This window comes from Hippopotamus amphibius, chromosome 9 (genome assembly GCF_030028045.1).
Source record: "Hippopotamus amphibius kiboko isolate mHipAmp2 chromosome 9, mHipAmp2.hap2, whole genome shotgun sequence".
Lineage (NCBI taxonomy): Eukaryota > Metazoa > Chordata > Mammalia > Artiodactyla > Hippopotamidae > Hippopotamus > Hippopotamus amphibius.
Genome location: NC_080194.1, coordinates 7,614,671 through 7,624,980, shown reverse-complemented (window position 1 = coordinate 7,624,980; position 10,310 = coordinate 7,614,671). Strand labels below are relative to the sequence as shown.

At 39.0% G+C, this 10,310-nt stretch overlaps 1 pseudogene; it reads right to left on the bottom strand.

Moving 5' to 3' along the window:
- Positions 1-6,424: 6,424 nt before the first annotated feature.
- LOC130829433 (adenosine receptor A2b-like) lies at positions 6,425-7,384 on the bottom strand (annotated as a pseudogene).
- Between the last annotated feature and the right edge of the window lie 2,926 nt (positions 7,385-10,310).

The window sequence follows — 10,310 nt, the reverse complement described above, 5'->3', positions numbered from 1 at the left end:
AATGAAACATTTTCAGATTTCAGCAGACATTCTCCTGAATGCTGTTCACTTTATCCAGAGCTCCATCTCTAACCTGATGGTCTTTTACATTTATTCCTACAAACCACCTCCATTCGCCGAAGACACGTGAGAGTTGTCAACATGAGCGCACTGCTCTGGGAGGACCTGTAAATCCTGGTGACATATTACATAGGTGCCTTAAGAGCAGATAAAGCTGAGTCTGCTTTGACTTTCCCATCACCTGCTTTTGTTGGCTGCCCACATGCAGCTCCTCATGGATGTGCTCTCAAATGATCTCAGCTTGCTCTCCACAGAAGAACCTAACAGAGTTGAATAGTCCAAAATTTCTCTATGGCTACCGGCTGCATGGTGATCACAGGAGCAACCGCGGACACAGGTATCTGTTGGTCAGCAAGAGATTTGTTGTCTCATTATAATCTTTCGAACAACCCACTGAGATGTGACTGCCCTCATATTTCAGATGAGGATACTGAAACTCTAGAGTTTACATGTCATGGCCAAGGTCAATGGGCAATAACAACCAGCCCAGTGGGTTGTTCTAAGAATTATATGTTAACAGATGTATAGCTAGGAACTGCAGTACTTTGTATATTTCATCCCTTTTTCTGAAGAAACTACAAAGACTGCCAGCAGTCTATTGCTATCTTACTATACTTCACTGTAAACCTAAATACCTTCAACACTCTATCTTTCAAATCTACTTATCAACCTGAAAGTATGACGGCTCACCCTCACATCAAAGATAGCAGAGATAAACATGAAAAACAGGTATAGTTGTAAATACAGTCATTTACCTTGGGGGAAAAAATGGTGCCTATCTTTTTGATTTCTTCATTCCTACTGAATTTTGCATATTGATAACATCAGTTTTAAAGAACTGCATAGAAACTTATTACTGAATCAAAAAGAAGACAGATTTATGTCTGAATTTTTAATCAGTTTCAGCCCAGGTATCAGACAAGGTTCTTTCAGCCAATATGGTGGGAGAGGAAGCAATTTAACCCATGTTTAAAATGAGCTGTATTAACACTTCTGGGTTGTCAGAAAATTCTATATTTGAAAATTCTCTTTATGTTCCTACTTACTTCCTTGCAGCAGCAGTTTTAATATTTTCACAGTTACGGTATGAAGGAAAAATCAACAGAAGATACCTTTACTTTAATTAGGACTATTAAATGTAAGGCGGGAGCTAGTCAGGAAAATCACAGCCTATACTTGGAAGGTACCTCTTTTAGGTTCTTATTCACCCCACAGGGCTTGCATGTGGAAGGTCCATGAAAAGTCTTCAAAGAGTTCATGGCTCCCTGAAACTTTATAAAAATATATATGCATATTTCTCAGTGTGGGTTTATAGCTTTCATTAGATTCCAGCATGGCTGGAAAATAACCAGGCACTTGCCTTCCCCAGCACCTGTGCTAATTTAAAACCTCAATTAGCATTTGTAATATGCTAAATCCAAGATGCAATATCCAGATGTTGATGCCATAAATGGATAGAGCAGGAACAATGGTTGGAAGAAATGTGTCTACAACAAAGAAACTCAGAATTCAAAGGAACCTTAAGAGTAATCTACCCACCTCATTTAGCCTTAATTTGAATCCCCTTTACGCATCTCCAATAGATATTTATATACTTTTTCTCTATTTATAGAAAGCGTATAGTGTGTGAATGTTTGTTTCTTTAGGTAGCTATTCATTAAAAAGTTACCATGCATAAAGAACACGATTTGGAGTGACAGCTCAGGAAAGAGCAGCCCCAGGAAATGACTCCTTAAAAGAGAGTAGGCGACTTTTTCATAACTGCTTTGGTCTTTCAAAAGTGAATCATTTCATCAGAAGAGTAAATTACTGACCAACTTCACTATCCTCTCCTGTCACAAGAAATTAGGTGTCATCCAATGAAGCCCCTCACTTTAAAAATGAAGAAAATCAGTTTTATCCCATTTGAATGCCTTAATATTTCAAATGAAGCCAGAATTTGCAAACAAAAATCTCAAATTCCAAGTCATTTGGTGTTTTTACCATACCAAAAGACTTTAACAACTAACCCCTAAATTCTACCCAGTAACTTCTATCTATGTAAAATTCTTCAGTATCTTCCTGGTCCACGTCAAACAAAATAATCCTAATATATTTTTTAAAACCCTATACTTAGCCTAGAAGGCGCTGCAGAATCATGTACTTTTTCCTTCTCTATGTTCATTACATGCCTCTCTACCCTAATGCTGCTATACTCCAGCTACATTCGCCTCTTTTTAGTTCCTCAAATATAACTAACTCTTTTTTTTCTTTGAATATATGGTTCTTTTTCCCAGAACATGTTTTCCCTTGTTGTCTCAATGCTGGCTCCTTTTCATCATTCTTATCATAGTTTGAAATTCACCTCTTCAGAGAAACCATCTCAGACCATCAAACCTCAGTAGATCTTCACAACAGCCCCTGTTCCCTGCCATTTTATTCCATTATGTTATTACTTTAGTATTTTTCACCATCCTCATCACAATTTTAACACATATTCCAATAGCATAAGTGGCATATTTCCACCTTGTCCATTTATCCACTATGAAGAAAGATTCTGTGATGAGGAGAGAAGTTGGCTGAAACTAACTTTTCCCCACAATTTACACTTAAATTGTTTAGCTAGGACATTATCTATCTATCATCTATCTATCTATCTATCTATCTATTTATCTATCTATCATCTATCTATCTATCTATCTATCTATCTATCTTTTTATCTATCATCTATCTATCTATCATGTATCTATTGATCTATCAAGTCTGTTCAGATAACCTCAAATTAAAATCAAAATCAAAATCATCAGTTTTAATATTGTTTAGTTTTGGTTGCCTCATTAGGATTCAGCACAATTACGAAGAAGAAATGAATAAACAATAATACTCTAAGCTACCACAGTGATAAGGAATGTTTAACAATATAACCGCAATAATAGCCAGGGTTCCTGTGGTCCACTGACGGTAAGGTACATTTAAAACTCAGTTCACAGCAAAAAATAAGTGACTAGTAAGTCCATTATTTATTTGAATTTTAAATGATTAAATAGGATTTGATTTTTAAGCTTCAACAAATATTCCAAAATCCTCATTCCTTTTTGCCCAGCTCATAAACCAAACTCCTAAAATTCCCTTGCACAAGTAGCCCTGGAGCTTTTTGGTCTTTTTCCCCTAGCTTCTTCTCTACCCATAACCTAACTTCTCTAGATAATTTTTTCTCCCTTCACTAGTACCTTCTTCTCATTCTTTTTCCAGTTCATGATTTTATCACTACATCTCTCCTAAAGCCATATTTCAGTGTCATGAATGTCCAGTAACAGCTTGAAAAGGGACCATTGTCCTTAGAGAGATGAGGCTCTAGAAGGTAAAGGATAAATCTGATTGGGAAAGTACTGACGATAAAGGTCACAAAATTCTCATGGTGCTTTATTTTATCCCTGCACAGAACTCATACTTGAAAATTATAATGACATTTAGGTTTCTGCAAAAGGCCTTCAGTTTTGTTCCACAGCCAGTCAGATGTGCCTTCTCTTTACAGCACAAGTAGATTGTTACTACATTATTATCTCTTGTAGGCAACTGGGGGAAAAAAGAGTAAGCAATTGTAAAACCAAAACATGCATAATTCAAGAAAGAATGGACAACAAAATAAAAAAGTTTAGGAGATAAAAAGTATAATCATGAGGATTAAAAATGAGATAGAATAAAAACTATACAAGTTGCTATTAACGAGAAAAATAGTGAAATTGCATGCAGAGTAAATTCACCCAGGATGCATTATGGAGAAAAAAATATTAAAAATATGGAAGAGGATTAGACATCAGTGGTAGATAGACCAATGCCTCCACATATATGGATTTAAAAAATGGAGAAAATTTTGTAGAGAAATCTTGAAGATATAACACCCAAGAATTGTTCATGAATCTTCATATTGAAAGTGAACACTGAATACTGAACATGAAAATTATTAATTAATACTCAGATGTATCATGGGCAAACTTCAGTGCATCAATGATTAAATAAAACCTTAACTGACATGCAACTAGGCTATTTTTAAAGCAACAATATATTTCAGATGTTACTAGGACATAGCTTCAAAATGGCAATAAAAGTCTCTAACCATCTAGAATTTGACACCAAGTGAAATTATCATCCAAGAGAGACCAAAAAATGAAGACATTTTCAGATATACAAAGACTCTTAGTTCACAACTTACCGATTAAATAATGAAAACTAATTTATCAGCAAATGTGAACATGAGGGAAGAGGAGAGATGCCAATAAAAATTGTGACCACAGACTGACAGACTATATTGGCAAATGCAATTGATTATAAACTGAAATAACTAATATGTGTGCAAAAATATGTATTTTAATATAAATATATAAAATGTAAAACTAACATTTAAACAAAACCATGAAAAATTCTTTAGTTTGTATTTGAAATATGATGATGTCTGGGGGAGAAAAGAAATACTTCATGACTTTAGATTTTTGAAACAAAAAATATATAGTTAACTATGAATGCTAAATATATATAAAATACCATAAATAATGGTAAATATATATATTATATACATGTGAAAGTATGTATGTGTATGCCTATTTCTCTCTCTTTCTCTCTGTTGAGTAGAGATGCAATCCACAGTCTCTAAATCAGCAGAATGACAACAAAAGACGTGAAGAAAATGGAGAAAAAGTAATCACACTAACAGAAGGCAGGAAAAGAAAAGCAAGGAAACCAAGGAATAAGATTGAGGATTGTCGATAAAAGAAAAGGAGATAAAAGATGCTGATAAATAACATTGAAAATGAAAAGGGATATATAAATACAAATATAACATAGATTAAAAAGCCAAAGCAATATTGTGAACAAATTTATGATAATATATTTGTAAAAAATCTAAGGAAAAAAACTGACAATTGTCTGAAAAATTCTATATTACCAATATTGATTTATGAAGAATTAGTAATTCTAAATACATTCATTAAATTAATTGCCAAAACAGTTATGTCTTTCCAACACAAAACACCGGGTTCAAATATATGTGTAACACATTCTGACAAACCATTAAAGAATTCCCAACATCAGCACTGTAAGACAGTGAAGTGATGCTTTATAATTCTGTGGGAAAATGATCTTCTATGGAGAATTTTATACAGGGATATATTATCAATCAAGAATTAAGAAAATTAAGATATATTCTAATGGGCAAATATTCAAAAGCATGTCACCTATGTAATCTTTATTTTAAAATATTTTTCAAGCAAGTATAGAGAACTATATAGAACATGTGTGTATCTACCACTCAGATTTGTCACCTCTCAAGCTTTTGAGTTTTTTTTAATAAAATTACACATTCTGTTAAACTAGATACAACACACCCCAGTCTCTCTCTTATCCCTCCTTCTTCCCCAGAGATAAGAACTAGCCTGAACTTATCACACAGGGGTCCGTGCATATGTACATGTGTGTGTGCATATATAGTATAATCCATCATATACTCTTTATCCCCAAATGATACTATTCTAGGTGCTGTTTAACACATATAAATGATATACATTATCTATCCTTTGCAACTTGCCTTTTTAATCAAACATATTTTTAGATTTTTCCATATTGATACATGTAAATTCTGCATGCTAGTTTTTTCTTTTGTTTTATTTTTTTAATTTAACCTCATAAACAAACATAATTATATAATTTTACTTAGTAAAGTGTTCCCTTTGGGTTCCAGCACGTGGCCAAACTTAAAACTGGGAGAGAAGTAAAATTCACTGTCTAGCCCTGGCAGAGGAAGGATCCCAATTCTCCAGTTTCTTCCTCTAGGGTAGTTTGCTGTACATGGAAAAGGATGTCATCAAACTGTCATCTGATGATACTCTACTTGAGAACTTTAAGAGTGTCATTTCCCTGAAGTAATAGCAGTTTCTTGATTGAAGAATTACATTTTTAATTTTCCTGGTCACTTTCCTTGGAACAAGCATATATTTTTTGTACATCCAACTTATTCTATTGCCTCTAAGTGAAAAACACTGGTATTATAATAGTTCACAGCATTTCACAGTAAAATGGTCATTTTCTACCCTGAAAGAATCAGACTCTTAAAAAAACAAAACATTATTTTACAATCCATTCAAGCCATCAGCATCATCCACACAGTGAGAACTTCCAGAGAGGACCATAAATACATTTGTCAACCCTGGGAACCTATTAGTAACATGTACAGGTTAACTAGATATGTGATAGCTCCAGGGAAGTGCTCAAAAGACACAACCCACTGGCCTGTGAGGTGTGGCTGTCTTTCACAATGAGAATCAGCCAGTCACATCCCATTCCTTTGTTATTGTGCATTTGTGCCTTCTCCTAGAAGAGGCCAGAGCCTAGGTCATAAACCGGCTTCCAGAGCAGGTTGTAACCCTTCCTGCCCATTCCCACTATTGAGGACCTCTGCCTGACAGAGAACATACCTGGAGGCGATTTTGTGAAAAGTATAGAGGAAGTCTCCTCAGGCATAGATAATGGGATTGTCAAGTGAGCTGGCATGTGACACAAGAATGGCCATGTTCATTGCCCACTTGGGCTTCTCCTTAGCCCAGGCTGGCTAAAAAGGAGTGGCACAGTTGATGGCATGTACCGGTAACCAGCACAGGGCAAAAATCCTCCCGATCATGGCCAGGGACTTTGCTGCGTGGTCCTTGCTGGACGATGGCCCTTGAGCGGACCGTCAGGTCAGTGCACTGGAGCTGCCTGCAGGCCACCACGAAGATCTTGATGTGAATTACCAGAATTATGAGCAATGGGGGCAGGACGCATCCAAAGAAACTGAAGTATACCATGAGGCTGATGGGGACACATTCTCAAAAAGACAAGAGGCAGTCTGTGCGATTGTTGGTGGCGCTGTCTTTACAGTTCCACCCCAGGAACGGGGTCAGTCCGATGCCAAGGCAAGGACCCAAAGGACAGCAATGACACCTCAGGGCCCCAGTGACCAAACTCTCATACCTGAGTGGGATGCGCACGGCCAGGCACCTATTGACAGCCACGGCCAGGAGGCTGAAGATGGAGCTCTGCTTGAGCACCAGCAAGAAGCAGGCACGGAAAAGGCAGCTGCGGAAGTCGGTGCAGAAGCGCAGGCTGATGGTGCAGGCGAAGGGGATGGAGAGCAGCCCTACGGCCACGTGGCCAAGTCGGTCACGGCCAGGAACCCCAGGAAGTAGCTGGTGGGCGTCTGCAGCGTGCTCGAGATGCCCACCGCCGCGCACACCAGGACGTTCCGGGCCACCGATAGTGCGGCCAGCGCCAGCACCGACGCCTCGTACAGCGCGTCCTGCGCCTCCAGCAGCATCGCTGCGCAGCCACTGCGACCGTCGGGCTCGGCTCTGCGGTGCTGGTTGGAGCGCCCGGATTGCACGTCCCCGGACGCGTCTCACCTAAGAATGTACCACAATTTCTTTACTTATTTTTCTCTTCATAGACCGGATGAGCATTTCTTTCTTGTAGGTGTCTCCTTTTGTATCATAACCAGGACGTTCTAGATTTTCTAGAGAATGCCAAATTGCTTTCAAAAGTGAATTTACTTTTTCACACTCCCATCAGTTGTGTACGAAGCTGGCACTTGGTGTTGCCGTATTAACTTTGTGTCAATTTGAGATGACTTGAAATGATGGTACTTCAGTTTGCTGATCACTACCTTGGTTGAGTTTTATAAATTTATTTTATTAAATTTTTAAAATAAATCTATGTATTTATTTATTTATTTATTTATTTATTTATTTATTGGCTGCATTGGGTCTTTGTTGCTGCACGCAAGTTTCTCTAGTGCAGCAAGTGGGGGCTATTCTTCCTTGCAGTGTGTGGGCTCCTCCTTCCAGTGGCTTCTCCTGTTGTGGAGCTTGGGCTCTAGGCGTGTGGGCTTCAGTGGCTGCAGCAGGTGGACTCAATAGTTGTGGTTCAGGGGCTCTAGAGAGCAGGCTCAATAGTTGGGGTGCATGGACTTACTTGCTCTGAGTCATGTGCAGTCTTCCCAGAGCAGGATCGTACCCATGTCCCTTGCATTGGTAGGCGGATTCTTAACCACTGCGCCACCAGGGAAGTCCCTGGTTGAGTTTTTATATCTTTAGAACTTTTAGGGGTTCCTGTGATGAAGTTTCTTTTCAGTCTCAGAACACTTTCTTGTGTAGCTTTTTAAGACTGTATCTTAGCAAAATGAAATAGTAAACCTAAAGAGGTGAAATGACAGGATCCAGAAAAGACAGTGCTGCATAAGACAGTTGGAGAAAGGGAGTCCCAGGTTAACAGCTGTGGTAGCTATAGGATAATTACCTAAAAACGTAGGAAAAATAAAAAAGAAAGAAACATAGATGATTATGTGTCTTTGCATTTCTTAAAATTGTTAGGATACATTTGAGATTTCTGAAGGAAAATTAAGAAAAAAATTAGCAATAGGTACATTAGACATTAAGGATAATTGCTGCCCAGACCTCCACCTGAAAAATACACCAGCAATGACACTGTGTTGGTTGGCATACAGAAAACATTAAGACTTGAACAGTTGTTCAGACCTACCCTCTCTACCCCAAACATCCCTGTTGCCCTGCCTTATAGAGCAGAGGCCTCCCGGATGCAGTCATTCTGGGTGGGTGCCTCTCTGTCCTGGGTACAGAATGAAGGCCAAGATGGCCTCCAAGTGAGGGCCACTGGAGGCAACCCAAGTCCTCATGCTGAGTTTACTGTTCACTGGTTCTCCAGAAATAAAGACAAGGTGACAGCTCTAGTTGATACTGGGGCCAAATTTACCCTAAAACATGCTAATGCTCAGAAGTTTTCTGGCCCCTCCAATACTGTCGATGGTTACAGAGGGCAAATGGTTATGGTCTAAAATGTCCCTTTGACACTGCAAATTGGGTTTTTTCCTCCACGAGAATATGAGACTTAAATCTCTTCAATACCAGAGAACATATATATTGGGTATCGATATGTTAAACTTTGCAAACCTCCATCAGTGAATTCTGCCTCTGGTTTAGAGGCAAAACCCAGTGTTGAGGTGAAATGCCTACTGGGAATCATTAAATCTACCACCCCCCTTGAAGAGTGGTAACTGTCAAACAATATAAATTGCCTGGGAAGCAAAAGGAGAAAGGAGAAACTATCCAAGAACTGCACCTAATGGGTATTGTATGCTCTGCTCATCATGCTTTCAAACAGCCTGGTATGGCTGCCAGATGGCTCATGGCAGATGACCACAGACTACAAAAAATTTAAAAAAGTAGTGGCCCCATTCATGCAGCTGTGTCCAACATTGCCACTATCTTAGATATCCTGGCCAAGTTCCTACAAGTGTAATCATGTTGTACTGGACTTAGCAAATGCTTTATTCAGGATACCCTTGGACTCCGTGTCACAAAAGCAATTTGCCTTCATTTGGGAGGGGCAACAGTGAACTTTCAGAGTACCTCCCGAAGGCTACCTGCACAGCTCCACCATATGTGATGGGTGGTAACCCAAGTTCTGTCCTATTCTCCTTCCCCACATCAGTAAATCGGGCTCATTACACTGATCATATAATGATAACACGTGAAGATGTGTTTGCTGCAGTTTTGCTCTGCAAACTTCACTGGAACATCTATAAGGGAGAGGATTGGTGGTGAATTTGCAGAAAATTCAAGGTCCCGGCACTGCCATAAAGTTTTTGAGTCATACAGTCAGATGAGATGCACATCATTCTAGAAACTGCGATTGACAAGGTGAAGCCTATCCAATCCTTAAGAATGTGAAAGAGGTGCAAGCTTTTGTAGGGCTTTGGGGACCTGGAGGACTTTTATGCCCCCTTGGCACAGCGCCTCCATTCCTTGTACTGCTTGGAAAAGAAAGGATATATGTGAGACTGGGGATCAGAGCAACAAGCTGCCTTGAGATACTAATGAAGCAGATTAAAGCTCTGGGCATCTCCAAAGCAAGGCTATCATTTGCGTTAGATGTGTCTGTGATTCTAGAAGGTGCAGGTTGGACACTATAGCAGAGGCAACAAGAGACAATACCCCTAAGATTTGATGCCATTTTGGAAAGGAGACAGAAACACAACATACCCTTCATACAGCAATAGTTCCTCGTGGTGTACACAGTGCTTCTCCAGGTAGAGCTTCTCAAGAAAGAGGAACATAGCATGGTAACAACTCCCCTTCCTATTCAGGAGTGGGTTGAAACCCATTTCTGCATGGCTTGAACTCTCTCCCACATTCACTAGTGTGCCTGCTCTACACTCACATGTGGGA